Genomic DNA, 7,162 nt, shown 5'->3' with positions numbered 1-7,162 from the left:
CCCTGGTCTCCAGTGAATCAGTCTGCTCCTATTTTCATGTTTTTCCAATTCTGAGAGCAAATACATTGATGCTGAGCGTGCATGGGGGCTGCTTCCGTCTGCAGACCTGAGCCGCGTCCCAGGATCAGCAGGTTCTGGAGCCTTCTGCTGTGACATCAGAGGGCCTTCAGATCCTTTCTGGTGGGTCTATGTGCTCATCAGCCCTTCAGACAGGCCAAAGACGTCTGAAAGGTGAATAAAATACCCTAGAAAGCATCTCCACTTCCACTTTAAGGATTCTGGATGGTGAGTCCATGTTTCAGCGACGCTGCTTTGTGTTCCTCCTCACTGGGAATTAATGCTGTTGGTGGTGGCGCGCACGCACACACTTTTCCCCAAAGTAGAATTTGCAGCTCATCGGACGCTTTAAGCTACTTGGAGTCACAGTTTTGATTGAATAACTGGACACGCATACTCCGAGGCTCCATGAGCAGCCGTGCGTTGCCCTGCGCTAAAGTAGCTTAGTCCAGGCTTAAGTGCCAGCCCCTGGTTCTCCTCCACCATCATTACTGGTGCCATCATCAGGGATGCAGCCTGGAGTCTATCTTGTTAGGGCAGATTAAGCACTAATACAGAGGCAGCCTGCTCATCTCGGACTGCAAGCACAGCTTCCTGATCCCAGCCTGCCTGTCTGATTCCTGACATCTTCATCTCTGTAGCTGCAGACATCCGGAGACCCGCTCGTGTTTCCTCTGCCGTGACCGAGGGCTCACACGGTAGAAGGGAGCTCCTGGGGATGGTGACTCAGATTATACTGGTGCCGCTGCGTCATAAATATCATCCATATATTGATTTTAATTGACTGACAGGTAACCAACCTCCCCAGGCAGCAGTCAGCCCTCATTACATCTACACAGTCACTGTTGCCACGACAGCAAACTACTGGGAATATTTATGGTGGGGTAAAATGTAATGCACTCTACATTATTAAGATAGATTTATGCAGTCTAAACGCTTTTGGATTATTAAACCTCGTGTGTCCAGCGCTGCTAACAGCAGGAGAGGCAAAAAGCTGATGTCGCAATGTAAAATAACATATTAGGAAAATAAATCCCATTAATCCATGAGGAAAAAAATGCAAGTTTTTTTTAAAAGTTGCAATAATTGTTGCAATAATCTTTGTTTTATAACATGACGGTATTTTAAAAATGTTCAGAAAAGCGAATGAATTGGATGTTGTAGTTCTAGAAGTGTCCACTGGAGGGCAGTAATACACCGTGGACTCTTCATCAAGATCCAAAATCATCAAATTGGATATTAAAGTTTCGATCGAAACGTGAATAAACCTAAATAAATCACACATTTTAGCTTGATTCTTGTCTACCTGTAAACTTACTTTTTTCATCTCATTTAGTTTTATTATCTCTAAAGCTCTCCTGTATATTTCCACTCTTAATGTGAAATAGATTTTTTTTTTTCACATTTAGATTCTATAACTATAAATTATCCCAAGTTTTTCTCTATTAATATACTATTGCAGTATTTTTGTGGGTAACCTTTTTCCTAAAACAACAAAATTCTGAAATGCGTTTCTGAATTTTTTCAAAATTCCACCAATAAAATTAATTAAAATCTATGCAAACATTGACTTTCACTAATGTTTTGTCACTATTATGATTCATCTTTTGAATCAATAAAATCTGATTGTAAAACACTCCATCTTCCCAGGGGTTAAAGGGGTAAATTAAATTTCTATGTCTTGTAATGTGTTAGCATGACTGACACAGTTCAAAGCGGCAAACACGTGATTTAGAATATTCAGTATAAAAATATTAGCAGAAACATCATCAGCACTCACTTTCACTGTTTGTGAAGAGAGAGAAACTTGCTTTTACTCCGCATGCAGCGCTTCTTCTCAGCAGGCCTGAAGGATTTTCACTGCTGCAGGTCAAATCCTGCCCTCCTCCTGGGGGGGGCAACAGCCGCAGTTCTGGAGGCTGCAGACTCTCACCTTCATCCTTCCTCCTCCTCTGCTCCCACCTGGACTCCCTCTCACAAAGAGAGGGGATTCCTCTCGTCGGGCCTCTTTCTTCTGCACGGAGGCAATCAGACTGTTGAACATGCGGAAGGAGATGAGACATTTTAAATTAATGTTGGGTGGGAGAGAAAGAGAGAGGGGGGGGGGCTGATGACATTTTTCATTTTCTGCAATAAAAGGTCCGACACCGACTTCTGCGAGCACGACAATACGGGTGAGTGAGTAATGGAACAGGAGCAGGAGCCGTCCGTGTGTTCGTGGATAATGAGGAATTTAAAATGCCCCCGCCCCCGCCTCCCTCCCCGTCTGTCCCGGCCCTGTCACAACACGTCCACGCAGCCTCACGCTCACCTTCCCGAGGTCAGTGACCCCAAAGACACCCAAGTCCCACCCATTATCAAACTCTTAATACCCCCAGTCTGCAGCTGGGGCTTTACCGCTTCGTGAGGACGTGGAAATTCTGTTCTGTTTCTGTTTTTGGTGACAATATTAGTTTTTTAACTGATTTAAAACGGTCGTTTTGCACTTTTCCTAAATGGCACGTGACCTCCATCAGACACGGAAGCTGATCTCTGCTGCTCTGAATCCTGCAGCGAGCCACCAGCCAATGAAGGCGCCTGGGAGCTTCTGGGAGTTACTATATCTGTGAGGACACGCGGTGTCAGACGCAGGCAGGTTCGAATGCAGATGTCCTTAAACTCCACTGCAGCCTTCTATTAGTCCTGCACTTCTGTGTCTTCATGCTTTTTGTTCTGTCTTCACAATGATCACCACAGCATTTATAAACTATAGTGTGTCATTTAGGAACATCATAGTCACCCATCAGGAATATTCTTTACTGCCTCAGACATAAACACTGTTTTGAGGTAATTGCTGCCCTCAGAGTGCCTGGAGGGGAGAGCGAACCCTCACTTATTGGTTTTAACGGCCCCCGCGGCGCCATTTTCCTCCCAGTGAGCAATCATTAGAAAACACGTGCACAGCAGGAAGCTCCGGGATTAAATGCAAACATCATTGTTCTGGGAGTTTCTCCTCACCTAATGTATCTTTTATTTGCATTTGCAAAGAGGCGTTCAGGGTTGCGTGTCCTGTACGGGCACGTCTGCTCTCTCCCAACAGCCAGCCAGGTTTGCTCCTTGTTTGGGCCACATCAGGAACTTAGTTTCCCCCTGATGAATCAGTTCCAGCTTCATTCTCTTCCCTCCACTCACCGTTGAATCAGAGGTGGAGTTCAGGCTGGAGAAATCAGAACATTCAGAGGAAAAAAGAAACTGGATGAATGTTCTGAAAATATTCAAGGCCAGAGGAGAGATGAGAGGAATCTGTTGATTTGCTAATGGAGCTCAGGACGTACAGCAGCTCCTCTGACTGTTGCCCCCCCACTTTAGCTCCCCCACCTCCCTTTTAGTCTATGCACTGATAAAAATTCTGGTCACTACTTATAAATGATATTTTCCAAGCCTGCAGCTTCCCATTGTTCCATCCACGGCCGCTCGGACGACGTGAGGACGTGCACTTTGTGCACTCAAAGAAGTGTCCCCTCGACATCCAAATGACACTTGGATACAAAACACACACACACACACACACGCACACTCCCGCTGGTACACAAATGCATATCAGCATACACACTGACAGACACACATGCAAATAGATGTTCACACAAAGCTTGTAAATTCCATTACAGTTCAAAAACTCCCCCTTAAAAAGGGATTTGGGTTAATTTAGTAAACACAGGGTCAGAGCTGCCACCGGAGCTGTGAGGAGGTGAAGTGTGTGTGTGTGTGTGTGTGTGTGTGTGGGGGGGGGGATCGCTGACTGTGTGAAGCAGAGCAGCAGCAGAGCAGCAGCAGAGCAGCAGCAGAGGTCTGAAGCAGCCTCTCTCCAGAGATAGCGCTTCTTTCTCATTTGCTCTGGCCCTATTTTAATAATAGCTGTGCATAAGTAATTTCTAAAAGGCCAGGCAGGCACGGGCGGGTGTGTGTGTGTGTGTGAGGGGGGGGGGAATTAAACTCATTTTATCTGTGAGCAGGTGGATTCCTATTTATCATTAACATGCATAGAATTTGCTCAGTGTTATTTCTCGCCGCTGCCACTGATGGAACGTCATCCAAATAATGTTGGAGGAGGGTCTGCCTTTTTCACCCCCCCCTCCTCTTTTTTTCTGCTTATGCTGGAGTGAAATTCATAGATAAAAGTACCAGGTTTTTTTTTTTTTTTCCTTGCAATTTTCTGCAAACGGAAACTAATTCTGGGAAGCTTCTTATTACGGCGCCGGCTCATTTGGTTTGCATTAAAGGGGGACAGGAGCAACATTAGGATTTCTGCCAGATTTCCAGGAGATGCTCCAACATTTACTCTTATATCATTAGTAACGCCCCCCCTCCCCCCAGCCTCAGAAGCCCCCCTTGCCTCTTTTAACTTGTATTAAACAATCTCGACTCATTACTGGCCCAATAATAAAACTGGAATATATTTGACTTCCTGATTTAGATCCTATCAAAATATTGGAATGTAAATGTGTCATTTTGAACGTGTGATATAGAGCTTAATAATTGCTGGATAAGCTCTGTGTTATTTTAAGTCAGCAGCTGGATTATTCATCCGCATGCACGTGCACGTGCGCGTGCGCGTGTTTATAAAGAAAACCAGGGTTGTTCTTTTTAATTCGTTTTGGATTGTTAATCCCTTGTAGCAGCATCTGACCCATATATATATGTCAATTTCTTATTTATTTCATCCAATTAGGCTTCAAATTAAACATATTTTGATTTTTTTTTTAGTTGGTTTGGATTCAAAATCCAGTTAATTTAACTGTGGGGTTAAAACAGATCAACAGTGAATAATCATTGCAATTAGCGGCTAATTGCTGGTGCACCGTCAGTTCTTGCAGCTTTAACGGCCACGGTGTCATGTGACACCAGCATCCTCTCATCTCTGCGTCCGGGCGTCCCCGCTGGTGTCACCTACACCGGGGCGGCCTCGCCCTCGCCCTCGGCGGAGGGGATCACGCCTCCGTCTGCAGGCGGGATTAGACCCGCCGCGCCGGGCGATGAGGAGCGAGATGATGAGGATGTGTGTCTCCTTTTCTCTCCCATGACAAATAACAGCACGGCAGCTGACGGCAGCCGTCCAGGCAGGCAGCCATTGTTTTGTAATGTGTTTCACTCTGCCGCCGTTGATCCTCGCTAAGGTACTTACCACGCCATTGTTGTCTAAGTACGCTATTTTCTGGCTGGGCACCTCCACTATAGAACAGGCTGCTTCCTCCTTCCTTTATTCATTTCTTTCTTCTATTTTTTTCAAAGGAGTGGTGTGTTACAGCCACCGCCATGCTAATCCGGCGGAGTGATATGTATACGTGTCAACAGCGCCAAAGAGGGAGGCAGAGTCGAGAGTCTTAACCCCGCTGACAACCGGCGTGAGTGGCGGAGAGGCTGATAGGAGGATGAGTTCGTTCACCCCCAGCTGTCCTCCAGGACACCAAATTACTGTTTATCAAAATAAGGCGGGGGAAGACGTTTGAGGGCCGCGGCGGCTGATGCGCCCGGGCGCGCGCAGGCCTCGGCGTGCTCAGGTGGGAGGAGGGCGATCAATAATGTCCAGGTCCATCAGTGTATCGATGATGACAGAGGTCATTTAGGTCGACCTCTGGCGCCAGGCTGCAGTTACAGAATAAGATCTGCTGATGGATTTTGATGGGACGCTTTTGGTTTTATGAACATTTGAAAGGTGCCGGAACACCTTTCAACATGACGATGAAAGATAATTAAAAAAGCGTGAAGGATAATTCTCATAAAGTGGGTTGATGGTGTGAAAAGGTCGTGTTTGGTTACAGAATAATGAGGGTGAAGCGTCGCTGACCAGCTGTTTCTGAGGATGGTTAGAAAGGAAGGAAGGATGTTGGGGAGGAGGGCGGGTGTCGACGGTGAGCCGACCCCAACGGCCCCAAAACCTGAGTTTTACAGGTGGAGCCAAAAGGTGCAATTGTTATAACGGAAAAATAGTTCCTCATATCTCAGCATCACTGGCTGAGCTGGAGAACAGTGGAGATGATTGGAGACTGTCTGTCTGTCTGCCTCTCTGCCTGCCTGCCTGTATACCTGTCTGTCTGTCTGTCTGTCTGTCTGCCTGCCTGCCTGCCTGCCTCTCTGCCTGCCTGCCTGTATACCTGTCTGTTTGTCTGTCTGTCTGTCTGTCTGCCTGCCTACCTGTCCCTCTGCCTGCCTGCCTATCTGCCTGCCTGCCTGCCTGCCTGCCTGTCTACCTGTCTGCCTGCCTGCTTGTGAGCCTGCCTGCCTGCCTGTCTGTCTACCTGTCTGTCTGCCTCTCTGCCTGCCTGCCTGCCTGTATACCTGTCTGTCTGTCTGTCTGTCTGTCTGCCTGTCTACCTGTCTGCCTGCCTGTCTGCCTGCCTGCCTGCCTGCCTGCCTGTCTGTCTGCCTGTCTGCCTGCCTGTCTGTCTGCCTGCCTGTCTACCTGTCTGTCTACCTGCCTGTCTGTCTGGTGACGGCCAGACCAGTCGCTCCTCTCTTATTTGAGTGCATCACCGCCTGTTTAACCAACCCCGCTAATCTCTTATATTCCAGTTTTAGAAAGTTGGCGTTTTTCACTTTCAAACACTGGGGCGTTTGTTCACCAGCCCAATATAGAAACCTATTTGAACCTTGCTGCTCTCCTAAGTAGATTATAAACATTTATTACAGCCTGTTATGATGATATTCTGCCTGGCATATTGCAGAACTTCTGCAGGCCAGTTTTGCTCCCAGTGCAGTGGAAGATCATAGTTAATTCAGCAGCGTTATGGTAATGTAGAGGTCCCTATCAGGCCCAGCATCACACATACTAACAAGCTTAGGATAAGCCCAGCCTGGAATGGTATGAGGTTTGAATTTCTGGAACCACCGCGCTCTCTGCAGCCAAATCTCACTTCAGCAGAAACCAGTGGGGTGATTCCTCTGCTTAAAAAATTAGTGCAAGTGCATATATATTTTTTTGCAAGGAAAGGAGGTTTTGGTCCCAGCAAGGAGAAAACTGCACTGTATGTCGAAAAAAAAAATGTTTTAAGGATGGCAAAAATCGCCTTGAGCGAGCTAATCAGCCCGGAACTCTGAAAAGCCTGTAACGTGCATTAAGAGATTTATA

General features: G+C 46.7%; 1 long non-coding RNA gene across 1 annotated transcript; it reads left to right on the top strand.

The window, feature by feature from the left end:
* The first annotated feature begins 4,955 nt into the window (after positions 1-4,955).
* On the top strand, positions 4,956-5,807 carry LOC130528971 (uncharacterized). The gene is made up of 2 exons (XR_008951466.1): positions 4,956-5,210; positions 5,326-5,807. It is a non-coding gene; the product is annotated as an uncharacterized LOC130528971 (long non-coding RNA).
* Positions 5,808-7,162: the final 1,355 nt, after the last annotated feature.

Source organism: Takifugu flavidus, chromosome 7 (genome assembly GCF_003711565.1).
Source record: "Takifugu flavidus isolate HTHZ2018 chromosome 7, ASM371156v2, whole genome shotgun sequence".
Lineage (NCBI taxonomy): Eukaryota > Metazoa > Chordata > Actinopteri > Tetraodontiformes > Tetraodontidae > Takifugu > Takifugu flavidus.
The sequence above is the reverse complement of the archived record's forward strand: the minus strand, read 5'-3'. Positions and strand labels throughout refer to the sequence as shown.